Below are 21160 nucleotides of genomic sequence, written 5' to 3'. Positions count from 1 at the left end.
AATTTTGTTTCCTTTCTTTATTTACCATTTGTTCCTTTCTCCCTCCTGTTCTTTGAATTCTTCTATTTTTCTCTCTTCATTAAAATTAGCTCCCCAATTTTTCATAACTCTTCCTTTTTTTTTTCTAGTTACTATTTCCTTTATTTTCTTCCCTTTCTTTTTTTTTTTTTTTTTTTTTTTTTTTTTTGCTTTTTGAGAGTAACAGAGCCCTTGCTCTCATAGCGTTGCTTTGTAGACCAGGCTGGCCTCAATCTCAAAAAGATCTGCCTGGCTCTGGCTCAGGAATGCGAGATTAAAGGTGTGTGCCAACATGCCAAGCTATATTACATTTTCTAATTTGATTTTAAATAATTTTAATCTTCTTACATTATTCCTAGCATTTTAAAATGGCCAATGGTGCTATGAATGCTGGCATAAATCAGATTAAAATCTAGGTTTGTTTATGGTTTGGTTTTGTTATTCATTTGTTGGAGGATTTTGTTTTCTGTGCAATGGTTAAGGATTGAAACCTCAAAGGTTATTACAAAACCTTTTTACAAAGGTTTATTACAAATAAAACTAGAAAACTTATCCATCCTCAAAACTGGACAAATTACAAGGAAAACATTACACAGAAAAACATTAAAAAGGAAAACTTCAAATAACAGCATTCAATGACCAATACACAGACACTCATCTAGTTGAAATGCTGTTCAAAGATTTCCAAAGTACAAAGTGTCAGTGATATCAGAGAATGCAAAACAAAGAACGTAGTACAGAAGTAACTTCAAGATCCAGATGAGAAAGGCAGCAAAATAAATGGTTGATAATTTCAGCAAAAAAAAAATGAGATTGGGAGCAGGAGGGAGAACGGTGGAAATGAATAAAATAATTAAAAATCACAGTGGAAATTATTAACCACAGACCAGATCAAGCCCAAGACAGAAGAGCAGGAATGAAGACAAATACTATTCAGGCACATATAAAGACAACAAATAAAACAGTAAGTAAACACAATCATAAGTTTAAGACACGATCAAGAGAAAATGAAGAATCGATGAACTAGAAGGAACTAAAGAAGAAAATTTCTAAAATCCAGGGAGAGAAATGGACATCCAAACAGAATGATGTTTAGAACTCAAATTAGCCATGACCAAAAAGAACTGCTTCTCAGCAAATTAAAAGCCCAAATCCTAACACCACAAAAACTGAAAATATTACAACCTGGAAAAAAAAGTAACAAGATAACAAAGGCAAACTCCATGTAACATCCAAGCTTTCACCAGAAACGCTTAAAGACTAAAACACTTTTTTGTGATGATTACTATATCCAAAGTTATTTTTTAAAACTATTAAAAACCTTCCAAGGTAGGCATAAAATAAAGCTACTCATGAACATTAAACCAGCACTACAGAGTAAGCTTAAAGGAAATCTACTCAGGAGAATGACACAAAGTCAAGAGCTGAAGAAAAACAAATTTTGTGATTTTATACATGAAAATACAAAGAAACAACTATGTGCACATGAGTTATGAAGGAGAAAGGGAAGACAGAGAGAGAACTATGAAAGAAACAAAATCTGGCCAACAAATATATCTCGATATAAATATGCTTAGCTTTCCAGTTAAGATACAGATTAGCAGGAAGGAATAAAAACAAGATCAAATGATTTGTTGTCTACAAGAAGTACATTTCACCAGAATACATACTAAAAGAGAGGAAAAAAAAGTGGAGAATATAAAAAGTGGAAATCAAAAGACTTTGAATACAGACACAAATATATGACTACAGTCTATAAAAGAGAACAACCAATGAGGGAGAAACGATTATCTGATAAATGCAAGAAAATAATTTTTATTGTTGTGTTGTTGACTTGCCTTATGTTCCAAACTGTGCTTATTAGCGAATTCCATGGGTTGCCTAAAAATATTCTTCAGTTGAAATGTTCTTTAGATGTCTTTTTTTAATTTAATTTTATTTATATATTTATTTATTGCAATTTATTCACTTTCTATCCCAGCTGCAGCCTCCCTCCCCCTTGTCTTCTTCCAGTCCCGCCCATCCTCCCTCTTCTTCCCTATTCCCTTTCCCTAATCCCCTGGTAGGGAGATCATAACTATTTGCAAGCAGCATTACCCCTTGGTGGGGGGGGGGGGGGAGATTCATCAGAACCAAGATCAATATCCAGTAGTAGGGACTCTACAGCCACCACATGTGAACTAGAGACCCAGAGCCATGACACATGACAATGATACTATCCTCTTAGCCTATCCAGCCTTGAAAAACTTAGTACAAGCTCTAGTACAAGCTGATGAAGGCATTAAGACTGTATCCAAATGCTGAAGTACAGCAATAGGAGCACTAAACTGAGGAAACTGGTATTCCAACCCTGCTTTAAATTAGCCCTTTTCCTCAACATTGTAAACACTTAGGCTGGCTAAGGGTGTGAACATAGGAGACCTGGTTCTGCCCCTCATCTGATGTGGGGCAGCATGGACAAGGAAGACATGCTCTCCTCTCACTAATTGCAGCAATCAGGATAATCTGCCCTAAACCTCTTAGTGCATAAGCAGCACAGCAGAGTGGGGCCTGGTAGCTAAAACATGGCATGCTAGCTCCAAGAACCTGAGAATTGGGGAGCTGACCCTGCCACTTGATGCTTGTAGCACTGGGTAAGCTAGGCATTGGGTGAGCTGGCTGGGGCAGTAGTAAAGAGGTTACCCTGATGGTGCAGGTGTTCCTGGGCTGACCAACCTAAGCTACCTCCTAGACTGAGATCCACGATTCTGAGTTGGCCCACACCAACTATGATCTGCTGGAGCTTGTGAAAAGGCCAGTTCTAAAGATCCAAAGCTGTATGATCTCCATAACACAGGGCAACAATAGGATATACAAGGAGTCCTGGTGCGGATCCACTATGGACAGTATAGCAGAAGCCAGAGGCCTCAAAACAGACCAATAACTCATTGCATTAAACATCTGTAACATGTGTGGACACAAGGATTTACTGTGTGACACATTACAGCGTGCATAACAAGATTTTTTTATTCTATCTTCTTTTATTTTATTTTAGTGAGGAGGATGCAAAGGCAGAGGGTGGAAACAAAGGGACAGATATGGAGAGATAAATTGAATATGGGTACATGATATGAATTTCACAAAGAATTAAAAGTGAAAAGAAAAGAGGCAATCTAGAAAATAAAAGAGAAAGTTCACAATACAAAAATAAAAACTACATAAGAACTCTGATGGGGCTGAAGAGATGGCTCAGAGATTAAGAACACTGGCTGTTCTTCCAAAGGTCCGGAGTTCAATTCCAAGCACCCACACGGTGGTTTACAATCATCTATAGTGAGTTCTAGTGTGCAGGCACACATGCCGACAGAATGCTGTATAAAAATAAATGAATAAATCTTTAAAAAATTAAGTCTACTGAAACATCATGGAGTTCATTTAATTAAAAAAAAAAAAAAAACCTCTGAGATTCCACTTTACACCATCAGAATGGCAAAGAGCAAAGAGCAAAAACTCAAGTGACAGCACATGCTGGCAAGGATGTGGAGAAAGGAGAACAGTTCTCCATTGCTGGTGGGAGTGCAAACTTGTAGAACCACTTTGGAAATCATTCTGACCTTTCTCAGAAAACTGGAACTAGCACGACCATATACCCAAAAGATTCTTTACCATACAACAAGGACATTAGCTCAACTATGTTCACAGCAACTTTATTCATAATAGCCAGAAACTGGAAAAAACCTAGATGTCCCTCAAATGAAGAACTGAATAAACTGTGGTACATTTTCAAAGTGGAATATTACTCAGGTATTAAAAACAAGGAAGTCATGAGATTTGCAGGCAAATGGATGGAACTAAAAAACAACAACAAACAAACAAAACATGTTGAGTGAGATAACCCAGACCCAGAAAAACATGGATGGTATATACTCACTTATAAGAGGATATTAGCCATAAAAAAGATAACCATACTACAATCCACAAACCTAAAGATAAATAACGTGCATACCTTTAATCCTAGCACTGGGGAGGGAGAAACAGGTGGATCTCTTGAGTTCCAAGCCAGACTGGTCTACAAAGTGAGTTCCAGGATAGCCAGAAAGAAACCCTGTCTTGAAAAACAAAGAAATAATAACAAAACCCTAAAGAACAAACAAAAAGAAACTAAATAACAAGGAGGACCCTTGAGGGGATGCTTAATTCTAATTTAGAAGGGTAAATAGAATAGACACCTGAAGCAGTTGAAGAGAGGGAGCAGGTCAGGAGCTTACTACAGATGTCCTCTGAAAGACTCCACGGAATGAAAACAGATGCTAAAACTGCCAAACTTTGGGCAGAGTGCACGAGTCTTATCGAAGAGTGGGGGATAGAAGAACCCAGAGGGGACAGGAGCTCCACAAGGAGACCAACAGCAGCAAGAAATCTGGGACCGGGCGTACCTGCAAAGACTGATGCATCAATCAAGACCATGCATGGAGAAGACTTAGACCCCCTGCTCATATGTAACCCAGAGCCATCTAAGTCTCTGTGTCGGTCCCCTAGTAATGGCAGCAGGAGGTGTCTCTGACATGGACTCTATTGCAGGCTCTTTGATCACTTTCCCTTGCCAGGCCACAGAGGAAGAGAATGCAAGCTGTACTGATGAGACTTGATAGGCTGAGGCCAGTTGGTAGGGGAAGAAAGTTCTCCCTTTCTGAGGACTAGGGGAGGGGAAAAGAGGGAGAGACCAGGAGACGAGGAAGGGGGCTAAATCCAGAATGTAAAGTGAATAAATTTAAAAAAGCAATAAATTTAAAAAAGATCACAATGCAAAAATAAAAATACAAGAAACAAAAACAAGTTACTTCCAAATATACAAATCCCACAGCAATGATCCTAAAGAATGAGCTGGAAAAGGTTCCAGACAAAGAATTCATGAGGATAATCATAACTATGGTCAAAAAAGATAAAGACAGAGAAATGTGTGTAGTCAACCCAAGAAAATAGTTTACACTGTTGAAGAAAACCAAAATAAAAATAAATTATGCTGGAAAAGAAAACGTCAATAAGGCAGTTGAAAATTTCCATGGACTGTCTCACCAACAGGATCATGTCAAAAACAGGCAGTCAACAATGAAAGACAATGATGAAGAATCATGTCACTCAGTAAACTAAATTGCATATTTAAACGAAAGGAGCATGAGAAAGTTTTGGGACTTCATTAAAAAAAAAAAACTTAAACTCAGAATTTAAGCGCACAGAAGAAACCCAGAAAAAAAGCATAGAGAATATCTTCAATAAAATTGCAGGAAAAAAATTCCCCAACCTTTGAGAGAGGTCCTTACAGGTGTAAGAACCCTAGGGAATATCAATAGGTAAGACCAATAGATAAATTCTCCCCAACATATTATAGTTAAAATTTTAAAACACAGAATTAAGAGTATTGAAAGTTCCAAAAGAAAAGTGAAGTCACACATAAATGCAGGCCCATCAAAATTAATATCTATTCAACAAAAACATTGAAGCAAGAAATGGCTGGATCAGTGGTTCTCATCCTTCCTAATGCTACAACCCTCATATTGTTGTGACCTCTTTTCTTGCTACTTCATAACTATAATCTTGTTATGAATCATAATGTAAATAAGTATCTTGTATGTGACCCCTGTGGCAGTCATAACTCTACAGATTGAGAACCACTAGCCTAGATCCCACAAGATCACAACTGTCAAAACAAAGCATTATTTCAGTAATGCTATCTACAAAAACTGATAAATATAAACTCTCCATCATAAAAATAGGAATCAATATATCTTTTAATAACTGAATAAAAATGGTCTTAATCCTCCCTCTAATAATACAAAGTAAAGGAAATCAATGGAAAAATCTAACAGGTGGTGTTAAAATTTTAAACATATAATAATTACCAAACACAGGGACATATAATTTCATAAGAAAAATGCAATCTGAAAACACACATCAGTCACAACACAGTAATTGACAGTGGGTGACTTTAATGCTTAACTCTCACCAACAAACAAGTCATCTAGATAAAAATTAAACAAAGAAACTCTGGAGTTAAATAACATAATAAATCAAACAGACCAAACAGACCACAACATTCCACCCATATACTAAAGAACACATTTTTTCTGTCCTCGAAATTTCCTCCAAAAATCAACTACCTATTAAGACACTGAAATAGTCTCAACAAATATGTGAATATTGTAATAGTATGCTTCATTGTATCTGACCACAATGAATTAAAACTAGGTAACAACAGATTCTATAAAAAGAATGGAAACTAAACTGAACAATTAATTTGGTCAAGAAAAAAAAAAGGAAAAGAGTATTTTAAAATTCCTGGAAGTGAATGAAAAACCAAACAAAAACCAACAAATTATCTGGAACACAATGAGGGCAGTAATAAAGATACTTAGTTTATAGCACTAAATACCTTGTAACACAATTACAACTGAACATTTCTAAAAAAAAAAAAAAAAAAAAGAAGAAGAAGAAAAAGAAAGAAACATACAAAAAGAACAGAAGGGAAGAAAATAATATCAGAACTGAATTTAATGAAATAGAAAACAAATAGAATCAATGAAATGAAGACTTGGATATCTGCAAAGATTAAAAACTTCAACAAATTCTGGCCAAATTAACCAAAAGAAAGACAGAATCCAAATTTAATAAAATCAGAGATGGACAAGGAAATATTAAATCAAATACTGAGGAAAGCTACCAAAATATAAGGTTGTACCAAAATATAAGGTTGTACCAAAATATAAGGTTGTACTTTAAAATCTGTATTTCACTAAACTAGAAAATCTACTAGAGAAATGCATTTCATATACACACATACACATATATGAAACCCACCAAAATTAAACATTAAGTAATCTATACAGACCAGTAATAATCACATAGAAGCAGTAATGGGAAGGGTGCAGTTTTGAGATGGTGTTTTACTGTGCAGCCCTGGATATTTGGTACTGCACTATAGACCAGGATGCCCTAGAACTCACAGAGATCACCTGTCTCTGCCTCCCAAGAGCTGGGATTAAAGGTGTGCACCACCACTGTCAGGATACACTCAATAATTTAGAAAATAATCCAACTAAAAAAATCCAGGACGAGATAGATAAAGCACAGAATCCTACCAGATCTTCAAAGAAGAACTAACATAAAACACAACCTATACCAAACTCTAGAAGAAAAACTAGGAACTTCTATTATGATGCCAAAATTACCATGTAACAAAAACCAGAAAGGACCAAGAAATCCTCAATAAAATATTTACAAAATGAATTCAAGAAAACATCAAAAAAGAGCGGCTACCATCATGATGTCTGAGTCATCTGAAATGTAGAACTTGTTCAACATGCACAAATAAATAAATGTAGCCTACAACATAGAGATTCAGGGAAAACTACAGGACTGTCTCATTAAGATACAGAAAAGATCACTGGCAAAATATAATAGCTCTTCATGATAAACATTCTAGAAAATCTAGGGATATACAAGACATACATATAACACAAGAAAGGGAGTATCTAACAAGTATTCAACATCATATGAAGCAGAAAAACTCAAAGTTTTTCAAGTAAAATTAGAAATAACAGGGATGTCAGGAACTCTTTCCATTTTTGTTCAATATTATGCTTGTAGTTTTAGCTAGGGCAATATATAATAATAGAAAGAGACAGAAGGAATAAAGATTAAAAAGGAATTAAGTCGAAGTATCCTTATTCACAAACTAAATGATTCTATACCTAAAAGATCCTCGGGACTCCATCAGAAAAAAATCCTACTAGCTTAAAACACACACACACACACACACACATTCAGCAAAGTAGCAGGCCAAAAATTTAATACACACACATACACAAACACACACACACACACACACACACACACCCTGCCTATATACCAATGACAGGTAGATAGAAAAAGAAATAAGAAAAATAAGCCCGTTCACAACTTATTCCAAAATTTAACAAAACAAAAATATATTGAAATAACCTTACCCAAAGAAATGAAAGACCTATACAATACGCTGTAAAACACTGATGGAAGAAATTGAAGTCACCATAAGACAGAAAGACTTCCCATCCATGACTGGTAGATTTAGCATTGTGAAAATGGCCATCTCACCAAAAGCAACACACAGATTCAATGCAATTATCTTAAAATTCCAATATAATTCTGTCAGAATTGAAAAAAACAATCTGGTAACTCATTTGGAAACACACACACACAAACAACAGAATAAATAGTGAATGATGAAAAAGACTGCTGGAGATATTACCAACCACCATCCCAGATTACAAGTAACATGCCATGTCCTATATAGAATGGTACTAGTATAAAATACACATTGATTAATGGAACAGAATGGAGGACTAGTATAATAGTCACCTACAGATACCAGATTTTTGATAAATCAAAAATACATACTGGAAAAAGAAAAGAATGACTCTTCAAATGGTGCTGGCCAAAACTGGAGAGCTACATGTAAAAAAATAAATAAATAAAACTTGATGATCGTCTTGTACACTGCACAAGAGTCAACTACAAATGGATCAGAAACATTGACATGTCTTGATACCCAGAATAAAAGAAGAAAGTAGAAAATAGGCTTGACTTCATTAACACAGGAAAGGACATCCTGAACAGGAGCCCAATTACAGGCATTAAGACCAACAACTGACAAATGGGACCACATAAAACTAAAAAGCTCTCTACAGTGGAAGACACCATAATTCAAGTTAATAGGCAGCACATGGAATGGGAAAAAAAATCTTCACCCAGCTATACATCTGATCAAGGGCTTTTATCTAGAATATACAAAGAACTCAAAAAACAACAACTCAATTTAAAAACAGGGGCAAAGAATTAAACAATACAAATGGCTGAAAGACACCTAAAAGTTTTTTCAGCATTCTTTAAAAAAAAAAAAAAAAATCAAGGATGTACGTATGAAAAATTCCTTGAGATTTCATTAACCCAGTCAGAATGAGTAGTGTCAGAAGAAGAAGAGGAGGAAGAGGAGGAGGAGGAGGAGGAAGAAAGAAGAGGAGAGGGACAACAAATGCTGATATGGATGAGGGGAAGAGAGAACACTTACTCATTGCTGGGAATGTAAACTGGGTAGCCACTATGGAAATCAGTGTGCAAGTTCCTAAAAAAACTAAAAACAGATCTACTACTTGATCCAGCTACAACAGTTTTGGGTACCCAAAAAGACTTCATGTCTTACTCTAGACAAACCTGCTCATCCATGTTCATTCTGCTATACTCATCACAACTATTCATTAACAGTCATTAGATCATTTTATTTATAAATGGATACATAAAAATGATACATTACATCAAATATATTAATTAGCTGTTAAGAAAAACGCAATTATAAAATCTGTAGGTGAAATGGTGGAGTTGTAAACAGTCATTCTCAGTGATGTAAATCAGAACCAGAAAGACAATGTCACATGCATTTATTCTCTCAGGTGTGGATGTTACCTTTTAATCTTCAGATATATGTTTCATTTCAAATACTCGTACAGTTTGGTAAATTACCTTGGGCTCATGAAGGTTGGGGATTACCTTCAAGTAAACTGAAGGAAATGCTATTGAAAAGTTAAGAAATATAATTGAATGATTAAATTAGGATAGGAGATGGGTGAGCTGGGCAGGAGGGAATAAAGAGGAGAGATAACATTAAACACCTTTGAAGATGAACTCCTATAGATTTCCTAAAACATATATGCACACATATATAATATTTACATGGATAGTCCCACCAACTCTCTGCCTGGGACCCACAACAAGTAGCTTCAGCCTCCTAAGAGCCAGAAGGTCCCACACAAAGACCCTCAGAAACTCTAGGTAGACAAAATTCAAATTTCCTGTCTGTCTGACATTTGCCACAGGGACTACTCCATAAGGAATTGCATATCATGGTCTGACCAGAAGTACCAATGAGCTGAGACAATTTAGACACTTCACTTAAAAACCAAAACAGTTGCCCCAAGGTTAAACACTAAGCAGTATTCAGTAGGCCTATAACCTGACAGGTTATAGTAATACCAAACTTGACAAAACCACCATTCAACAAAAGAGAGATGAATTGTCCACATCAAAAACAACTACCCAAAACCTAATTCCAGATGCCTTGGTCCTAGTGCAAAGACACACTGTCTCCTCTAAAACTTAACATACATTCTATTTACCTGTGACAAAAGCACCAGAGATAATGCACAAGAAAATTACTTCAAACAGCAATTCCATGTTCACAGAACTCAAAGACAATGTATAAATGCATGAATGAGAACTGCAAAAACACATAGCTGAATCAAGTAATAAAAGAAACTCAAGATGTAAAAATCAAATTAAAAAATATAGAAACCCAAAAGCAAAGTCCTAATGAAACAAATCAAATTAAAAAATATAGAAACCCAAAAGAAAAGTCCTAATGAAACACTACTGGAAATGAATTTAGGCAATCAAACAAAAAAGGACAGCATTATCACCACACTGGATCACATAGAAGACAAAATATCAGGCAAGGAGTACAGGTAGAGGAAATGGATCAATCAGTCTAGAAACTGTAAAAATCTATGGGACATAAAAGACACTACAAAAGAACAAATCTGAAAGTGATAGTTATATAAGAAATACAAGTCAAAAGCACAGAAAATATTTTCAACAAAAATCATAAATGAAAATTTCAAAAATCTAAAGAGATGCCCATTTCTGTGCAAGAGGCAAAGAACACCAGATAAGAGTCAGAAGAAATTTTTTCACATCAAATAATAATTAAAACACTAAGCGTATGAACAAAGACAGAATACTGAGATCAGCAAGAGAGAAAGAACAAGTCACATGGCAATACCATAAGAATAACACCTAACTTTTCAATAAACTTTGAAAGAACCTGGATTAATATGCTTCAAGTTCTCCATGACCAGCCCAAACTATTATATCCAGAAAATCAGTCATAATCAAAGGAGAGTTTCCGTGACAGAATCAGATGTACTAAAATTAAGTCCACAAAAGGAAACTATACAAAAGAAACCATGATCAAATAGGCTTCGTGACAGAGATAATGGGATGGTTCAACATGTGTAAACCAATTAATGTAATCCAAGACATACAGACCTCAGACCAGAAACACATCTTTATCCCATCCGATGCAAACAAAGCTAACAAAATCCACCACTTTTCATGATACAAGTCCTAGAGAACCTAGTAATACAGAGAATATAAAAACATAATAAAGGAAAAACAGAAGAAACCCACAACAAACATGTTAAATTGGGAACAAGACAAGGATATTCATTCATTATTCCTGTTCAATATAATGCTTGAAGTGTTGGCTAGAGTAATAAGTGAAGAAATACCAGTAGGGAAAGAAGTCAAATTATCTTTATTACAGTAATATGGTTCTATACAAAAAATAAATCTGTAAGTAACAGATTGTAAGACTCCACCTGAAAACTCCTACAGCTGATCAATACATTCAGCAAAGTAACAAGATACAAAATGAAGAGACAAATTCAGTAGCTATTCTATATCCAAATAATAAACACAAAGAGAAAGAAACCAGGGAAACAATCCCAGTCACAAAAGCCTCAAAAAAACTGAATAAATCTAACTAAGGAGGTAAAACACTTACATAATTAAAACATTACGGAAAATATGATGAAGAAGACAACAGAACATAGAAAAAACACCCATACTCAGAATGGTATGATTAATGTTGTGAAAATGGTCATTCTACCTAAACCCATTTACAGATTCAACACAATGCCTCTCAAAATCATAGCTCGATTTTTCATGAAAATTGAGAAATATTAAAATTCATTTGATAATACACACAATAACAACAACAACAACAACAAAAAACAATCCTGAACATTAGAAGAACTGATAAATGAATCATCATCCATGACATTAACAAAGCTTTGGCAATAAAACAGCATGGTACTGGCATAAAAAACAGACATGTCAATTTATGAAATTGAAGTGAGGATGCAGATATAAGTCTACAAAGCCAGAGCTACATGATTTCTAAAAGAAGCAAAAAAGACATGATGGAGAAAACAGCATCTTCAATAAAATGGTGCTGCTCAAACTGGACAGCTGCATGTGAAACCAGATTTCCATCTCTAATCCTGCATAAAAGGCAACTTCGAATGGATCAAAGATGTTCACATAGCCTAAATCTAATAAAAACTTAGAAAATACACTTGAAATTATAAGACTCCAGTAACAATGGCATTAAGACCAACTATTATTAAATGGAACCACAATGGAACTAAAATTATTTCATGCAGCAAAGGATTACTGCAAAAAACAGGAGTATAAAATGGCTGCAGGTATATATTCAACACAGGGTTGTTTTCTACAAAATAGAAAGAATTCAAAAAATTAAACATTAAGAAAACAAGCCAAATTAAAAATGGGGCATAAATATAGCTATCAAAAGATGAAATATAAAAGTCTGAAAAATATTTTCTGAAGGATGGAACATAACTATCAGAAAATACAAAAAGACTAAAAGTTCATTTTACATCAGTCAGAATGGCTAAGTTCAAACAAATAAGAGATACTGGAGCAAATGCAGGGAAAGAGGAACATTTATTGACTGTTGGAGGGCAAATTGATGCAACCTCTATAGAAACCCAGTATGAGGTTTCTCAAAAAATTTAGATCTACCATATAAGCTAGCTTTACCACTCATGATAATTTAGAATTTCATATGAAATATCTATTCATCCCTGTTCAATGTTCTCTATTCACAACAGTTAGGAAATGGAAACAGCCTAAATGTCTATCAAATGGTGAAAAAATAATAAAAATACATTTCCACAATAGAATATTATTCAGCCCTGTTAAGAAAAATATTATAAAATCAGCAGAAAAATAAATGGATGGAGCCAGAAACAGTTATCCTGAACAAAGTAGTCTAAGCAAAGAAAGATAATGCTAAATTACTAGTCTCATTTCTGAAAGTGGAGAAAAGGAAAGCAGGGTAAAGGGAAGAGGATGAGGAATAAATAACATTAATGGCCCTTTCAAAGCCAGATGGAAACCTAGTTCTATAGAACCAACATTATATATATATATATAATATAATATAAAATGAAGTTTAATAGGATTATTATATAACCAGGGACAATACCCCAACCAGACACCTCATGCTACCATATAGCCTGGTGCCATGAATTGGGTGTTAGGCACTGGAATCACAGAGAATCCTCAACCATTACAGTAGGCTACTCCTAGCTACTCTCCTGTCTCACTCTTCTACTGCTATGAAGAAACAATATGACCAAAATCTATGAAGAATAAAGGGTTAATTTCACTCACAGTTCCATAACAGTTCATCACTGAAAGTAGTTTGAGGAGAAGTCAAGCAGGGCTGAAACCTGATGGAACGGCCATAGTTTAGCGGCTTGCTCCTTATAGCTTCTTAACTTACTTTTTTACAGAACGCAGTACCATCTGCCCAGGGATGGCACTAACCACAATGGACTGAACCCTCTCAAATCAATGACAAATAATGGCATTTTCTCAACTGAAATTCCCCCTTCTCAGATGACTTAGTTTATGTCAAGTTGACATAAAACTAACTAGCACACCTCCAGAACTTGATGGTAAGACTTTATTGCTGAAGACACCAGCCACATCCTTGAATCACAGAGCAAGAAAACATCATGCCGGTACTCACTGGCAAACTTCATTCCAAGTAGCTAGCATTCACTATGCTGGAAGGTACTATACCAACTGTAGAAGAAAAGCCTCATCTCACCCAATCATAAACCCTGCAAGCGAAAAGTGACCTGATAAGATAGGCTCACTGGTGTAATAACAGCAAATGTTACGGAGGTAACTAACCACTATAGGAATAAAGGTATACTCCATAAGGAAAAGCCCATACCAGGAACTATTAAAACGGCCAAGAACCTGTGATTAGATATGGTTATAAACATGTCCCAGAGCAAAATCCAATACAATTACTCTACTAAACACACAAAGCATTAAAATGAATCCTAAAGATTTATTGCTATACCCAGAGAAAAGAGCATTTCTCAGCCCTCACCAGAGAAGCTTTGCTCTGAAACATATGGCACATAACAGACATGGACACACCCCAAAACAAAGCATGTCAAAAGGAAAAAAAATTTAGAGTGCTCGGTCCCAATTCAGAAATTAATCTCACCCCAAAGTGCCAGGAAGAGAGACATAGGTGGTAGACAGCTTCAAGGAAACAATGTTTTTCAAGACACACAGAGTATATAAGCATATGAACTCACAGCTATTATCATAGTATGGCCAAGCAACAACCAACCAAAATCTCAGCACAGGGGCCAGAGAGGTAGAAATGTCATCCCACCACTAGTATCTTATGACCCATGAATGGCTAACTACATACTAGAGAAGGCCCCAATTCCAAGACTAGCTTGGCAATCCAAAACTGGATTCAATAAGGAAAGGAAAAAAAAAAAAAATCAAAAAAGTAATCTTATTTTTGTCCAAATGTATATGGATTTTATTTATTTACAATAAACCACATAAGGTACAAGCAGTTATGAAACAACCAGGAAAGCTTTACGTTACATTACAAATGTTTAGCTCATCTGTATTTGGTAATCTTGAAGAAAATACTCTCTAGCCAAAGTGAATCTAAAGTTTTGTACCTAAATTATTCTCTATCACAGCTTGTATTTAACAACTTAAAAAAAAAAATCTTTCTAGACCTTAAAACATTTTCTTAAATCCTGAACAACTCAAATCTACCTGTGAAACTGTAACTATCTAATCATCAACCCCATCAGATTTGAAAAGTAATAAAATTATTACGTAAGTAGGAAGTGTAGACAAGCAGCTTCCAAAACTAAGAGATGACAGAAAAAGTTTACTGCCTGGCCAGTCACCATTCTTCCTCTGTAACAATGGAGCATCATGTTCAGCCTTCTGGCACAGTAGATCTGGCAGAAATAATTGTGAAACAGGAAATATGAGGGACCTGCTTACCCTGTCGTGGCAGAACTTGACAGTCAATTCAGCCTGTATCCAAGTCTTGTCCATTTTGGACAACATATTGTCTAGAGATATAGCTGGGGCATTTTTGCTCAGTAGCTAACTTATCATTAATGAAGCTATCTCCAAAAGGAGATTTTATGATGCTCATCACTTTGTTGAGGTAGGCAGGGGGTGTTGCCAGGAGCTGATATGTCTCAAGTCAAAGAGGCCTTAAATTAATAAAAAATATCTTTAAATGCCATATTCTGTATGTCTCTGAAGTTTCTGAGGGCCATTTATCTATTTACATTTATATTTAAATAATCTGAACTTTAAATGCCATATTCTGTAAGTCTCTGAAGTTTTTGAGGACCATTTGTCTATTTACTTTTATATTTAGATAATCTATCTATCTATCTATCTATCTATCTATACATAATCTGTCTCTCTGTCTCTATCTATCTACATCTATCTATCTATCTATCTATCTATCTATCTACCTATCGTAATTCTGAATAGGGAAACACTGCTTATTTCTAGGTGTTTACTATATGTTCAACCTAGAATGTATATTTCTGGGATGAACTAAACTAATATTTGACATGAACATGAGTCTGACTGATTAACTATTAACTTGTATAAGTTAGTTATCCTAAGGAGTTTGTAATAGCAGCTTTTAAAAGGACCAGAAATAAACCTTACATTTGTAAATGAGTTGTATGGGTCCAATACCAAAGTAGAAACATGTGTAACAAAAAATAAATAAATAACCTTTAATTTGAATCAATATATAAAATTGTAGACCACTGTATCAAAAATAACCTATCTCTGTATTAAAAATTATTTGATTACAATTTATTTACTTTGTATCCATCTGTAGCCCCCCCATCCCCTCCCAATCCCATCTTCTCTCCCTCTTTTCTTCTCATGCCCCTACCCGAGTCCACTTATAGGGGAGGTCCTCCTCCCCTTCCATCTGACCCTAGCCTATCAGGTCTCATCAGGACTGGCTGGCTGCATTGTCTTCCTTTGTGGCCTGGAAAGGCTGTTCTCCCCTCAGGGAAAGGTGATCAAAGAGACAGTCCTTGTTCCCCTTACTAGGCACCTATTTGGAGACTGAGTAGCCATGGGCTACCTCTGTGAAACGGTTCTAGATTATCTCCATGAATGGTCCTTGGTTGGTGTATCAGTCTCAGAAAAGACTCCTGGGCCCAGATTTTTTGGTTTGTTGCGCTCCTTGTGGAGCTCCTGTCCTTTCCAGGTCTTTCATCTCCCCCTTCTTTCATAAGATTCCCTGGACTCTTCCCAAAGTTTGGCTATGAGTTGCTCAGCATCTGCTTCATATCGTGCTGGATAGTCTTTCAGAGGCCCTTGGAGGGGGTTACAGCTGGGATACAAAGTAAATAAATTGTAATTAATAAAAAATAAATTTTTAAAAAAAGAAAAATTAAAAAATATTGGTAAATGACAATAGTTTTATAGTTAAAAGCATATTCAATATTTTTTTCTCTTATTATTCCTATGTATTTTCTACATATTCCCATATTCCCTTTTTTATTACATTGCTTTTGTTTTTCCACTTTATACCCTGATCCCAGCCCCTCCCTGTCTCACTGTCCTACCTTTTTCCCCTTTTCCCTTATAATCTTAAAAATGGTTGGAAGTAGTGGGAGAGTTGAGAGGGTTGAAAAGGAATGAGTTGAGGAGGTGTTTATATTAAATTAAAGACTGAATAAAATTCTCAAAGAATTTCTTTTTAAAAAGCAGTTTGTAAAACAAGTTTAAATGGAGCTTAAATGAAAAATCCCAGTAACAGGGATGGGTTACCTCTTTGGAGTTGCTGGCCGGTGAGATCCCACAGATCACCCTCTCCCAACAATATTGGTCATTTATTGACAATGTGTTTGGTTACCCTCCAGAACTTGATGGAAAGACACTACTGCTGAAGACACCATATATTCTAGTCAAAAAATGGGAAAAAAAAAAAATCAAGCTAAAACTCACCTGGAAGCTTGATCCCTACTGACTAGCATCCGTAGAACTTGATGGTGTTATAAAGACTACCAGAGGAAAAAAGTAATCAGTAGATAAAGTATAATCAACTTCCATGTCATGCTCTTCTATGATCTACTGTGCCTTTCTATTTTTAATTACCTGTTTCATTTCTCCCATCACCTTACCTCTGTATTCCACTAATACTGAGTCCATGTACAGTACAGTGAACTTGCTGGTAGTACTCTTCCTGCTGATAACACTATAGTCCTTAGTTTTCACAGCTCATACCTAAAGTTTCCATATCACTTCTGTGTACCTATAGCAATCACTGACTCCACTATGACACATTAACTTCCCTTATAATTAGCATTTCATCATATAGTAGTAAGAGCATGACCATATAATGTATTCTTGTATCTCCCAAACTACCATATTACAACTCAAAATTTTTATTTCTCTTTTATTATTACCTTTTTAAAGTTGGTAGTTTTCTAGTTGTTTGACTTTTAGAAAAACATGTCAGATTATGTAAACTTATCCTCTATATTAGAAGGCTAATCCATGGTTACAGAACAAACAAAGGTTCAATCTGACCAAGAGTATGATGACAAAACCCAAAAAAATGAAACTTTTAGAACCAGCTATGCCTCAAGAGTTCTCTTATTTTAGAAAATGTCTGAGATACTAATTAGTATATACTTACATACTTGAAAATATGCCTGTTAAATATCACACAGAAGCAAAAAGCATCTGACCTTTTAACCAAAGATTACCCTAATTAAAAGGCTCTGCTGTCCCAAAAATAATCATGGAGCATTAAGTTTAGAGCATAGTGTCTTGCCAAATGGCAAACAGTAAAGATGTTAGATATTCCCTATACTCACAGACTGAGACTATGATAGTTTTTTAGAAATAAACTTATGCCGCTATATCTTTCCATGCTTCTGAGACACTAAAAATTTTTCATACATTTAATGATTTTCACTCTTTCACACAGTATTTATTGACTATTTATTATACTCTTCACTAAGTGTTCAAGGTGGCTTTAGCTATGAACTTGACCCAGTCAAGTATAACCTAAGAAGAGAGTCTCAATTGAGGGGCTGCCTAGGTCAAACTGGCCAATGGGTATATTTGCGGGAACTGTCTTGATTGATATAGGAGGGTCTAGCCTACTGTGGACAATACCATTTCCTGGACAGGTGGTCATGGACTACATAAGGAAGTAGGTTAGCTAAGCTTAGGTTTGCAAGCTGAGTCAGCAAAAGCATTATTCCACACTTGAAATTCCTACCTTGATTTCTTTCAATGATAGCCTATAACCTTTAAGTTGAAATAAACCTTTTCCTACCCTATGTTGCTTTGTGTCAGATTGTTAAATATCAACAGAATTTAGGTTCCCATTCTAGTGCAGGGTTAAAAACACAAACCAAGTGATATTAAATCTTAGAAATAAAAATAGTAGTAATTGAAAAGATAGGACAGGGTCATACTTTGACAAAGTTACTCAGAAAAGACATCTCTGACAAGGCATTATCTAAGAATTCTAAAATAAGAAGAACATGTAGGTTAACCCAAGAGGGAAGAGACATTAAGTAGCAGGCTTAAGAATTCAAAAGTTGAAGGTTAAGAACATAAAGCCAGTAAAATATGTCACATAAATTTTAAAAAGCAAGTTCATACAGGGCTGTATCAATTTCTAGGCATAAATTTAAAAAATGGGAAGGCTTTAAAAAGTTTTGAGTATGCAAAAGATGGTTTGTTTAGCTATGGGATCAAAAAAAAAGTCCATTTTATTGTTGGTAGAATAACAAAAGTACTGAGAAACAATGACATCGCTTATCAAAACAAGACGGCAATGGAGCTTGCTATAAAGATTTTTGAATTGGCTGAACTGTATTTTGAAAATAAATCCAGCATGATTTGCCAACAGTTCCAATATGTGAGACAGAGAGAAACTAAGAACGCCTTCTAGGATTTGATTAACAGACACGGAAAAAGCTCCTACTCAGTAAGATGCAAAGGTTTATAAAAGATTTGAGGGAATTAATATACGAATAACAGCCTACTTTGAATTAATCAATTTCTCGGTTTGGAAGATGTGTGTGTGTGTGCGTGCACGCGCGTGCCTGAGTGTGTGCGCGTGCACGAGTGTGTGCGCGTGCACGCGCGTGCCTGAGTGTGTGCGCGTGCACGCGCGTGCCTGAGTGTGTGCGCGTGCACGCGCGCGCGTGCTCAAATATGCAGGCATGTATGCCTGTGCATGTGCATTTGGAGACCAGGAATCAATGTCAATTATCATCCTCTATTGTTCCTCACCTAACTTTTTGAGACAGGGTCTCTCCCTAAGCCTGAGGCTTGCTGAATTATATAGACTGAATGAACAATGAGTTTCAACAATCATTCTATTTCTGTCCACCAAGGCCGGGGTGAGAAGGCCATGTCACACTTTTTATATAGGTTCTGGGATCTGATTCATGTAGTTAAAAAGCAGGTACTATACCAACTGAGACAACTCCTTAGACCATGCTTTTAGCTGCTTTTTGTTGCTGTGGTTGTTTTGGTTTTTATTATTTTGTTGTTTGCTTGTTGTTTAAGGCAAGGTCTCATATCGTCTACACTGGCCTTACTGTATTGGTGAAGCTAACCCTGAAAAACCTCCCAAGTACTGGGACTGCAGGTGTGAGCCAAACTAGTATAAAACTTTCACATAATACATCTGGTTTCCTTTCTTGTTCTATTAAACTCATTCACTAATGGACACTTCTTTCTATCCAAATGCATTACCAATAGGGTGACATCGTTGTCAGTGTAAATAAGTCCCAATATTAAAGTCCCCAAAATTGTTTGTATTTGTTAATACAAAAGAACTTTGCAGTTTATTTCCAACAATCACTCCTTTACGTTAAACATATTAAACACCAAATCTATGATTATTACAATTTTATCAGTCTGTTAAAAACTTTCATTCATGCAATAATTTTGATATATAAAGACACAGGTAATTTTTCCAAAGCTTTTATTTTTGTTAACATATAAGAACTGTATATATTTATCATATGCAACAAGATGTAGCAAAGAAAGTTATGTAAATTCTCATATACACAGTACTTTTGCAATTGGTGATATTCATGGAAAAATACATTAATAAGTCATCATGTTTTATAATACGTTTCCTGAACTAAATTCTCTCCATTTCCCATTTTGTATTCTATGACCATCATCTAGTACACCCTGAGAAACAATCACTTTAGAAAAAAAAAATCAATGTTTTTACATTTTATGTACAAGTGAGATCATGCAACACTTGTTTTTCTGTGCTTGACTTACTTCATTGAAAATATGGACCATCATTTCTACCTATGTTGTCATAGACATAGAATTTCAGACATTTTAAATGTATAAATATTACATCACGATATATACCCAATTTTATTTACTTATCCACTGACAAACAATGTTGTCTTTCTACATTTTGCTTACTGCTTACTATAATGTTGCAAACAACATTATAGTGCAGGTATCTCTTTGAACACACTAATTTTATTTCACTTTGCTATTTCTATAATATAGAAGCTAGGTCATGGCAATTCTATTTTTAAACTTTTGAGGAACCTATTATTTTTGATAATTGATCTAATTTATATTTCACCAACTGTGTGTAAAAATTTGTTTGCTCACAACCTCACCACCATGAACATTCATATTTTTATGACAATTCTAGTAATGTGAGATGATAACTCACTGTTGTTTCAATTTAGATTTCAAAGATGATTAGAGAGGTTAAGAATTTTTTTCTCATGAGTTTGATGCTGGGCAAGGTGGTACACACGTTTAATCCCAGCATTCAGGAAGCAGAAGAAAGAGGATCTCTGAGTTTGAAGCCAGCCTGGTCTATAGGGCGAGTCCCAGGACACCAAAGGCTACACAGAGAAAAACCTGTCTCAAAAAATAAAAATATAAACAAATTTTAAAATATATATAAATAAATTTAAAAGTGAACAAGGAAGGGTATATGTGAGAATCTGCAGGGAGTATAGCGAAGGGAGAAATAATAATAATCTCAAAATAACAGAAAAGTAAAAGAAAGAATTTTTTTTTATTTAACCACTTTGCCATTTATCTGTATTGCCCAACCAATTCCACCTCAACCCCATGTGTGGGC

At 35.3% G+C, this 21160-nt stretch overlaps 1 protein-coding gene and 1 long non-coding RNA gene across 9 annotated transcripts in view; one reads left to right on the top strand and one right to left on the bottom strand.

Annotated features, from left to right (window-relative positions):
- The window catches only part of LOC132647205 (uncharacterized), a 220862-nt gene that overhangs the window by 78223 nt on the left and 121479 nt on the right, over positions 1-21160 (top strand). The gene's annotated exons all lie outside the window — the stretch shown is intronic.
- The window catches only part of Ube3a (ubiquitin protein ligase E3A), an 88620-nt gene that overhangs the window by 44867 nt on the left and 22593 nt on the right, over positions 1-21160 (bottom strand). The window contains exon 3 of one of the 8 annotated variants that reach the window (XM_060367251.1): positions 16828-16960. The exons of the other annotated variants lie outside the window; for them this stretch is intronic. The gene's annotated coding sequence lies outside the window, so the exon portion shown is untranslated. The remainder of the gene's footprint in view (positions 1-16827; positions 16961-21160) is intronic. 8 annotated transcript variants of the gene reach the window in all.

Source organism: Meriones unguiculatus, chromosome 14, assembly GCF_030254825.1.
Source record: "Meriones unguiculatus strain TT.TT164.6M chromosome 14, Bangor_MerUng_6.1, whole genome shotgun sequence".
Lineage (NCBI taxonomy): Eukaryota > Metazoa > Chordata > Mammalia > Rodentia > Muridae > Meriones > Meriones unguiculatus.
This window is presented reverse-complemented; position numbering and strand designations above follow the sequence as displayed.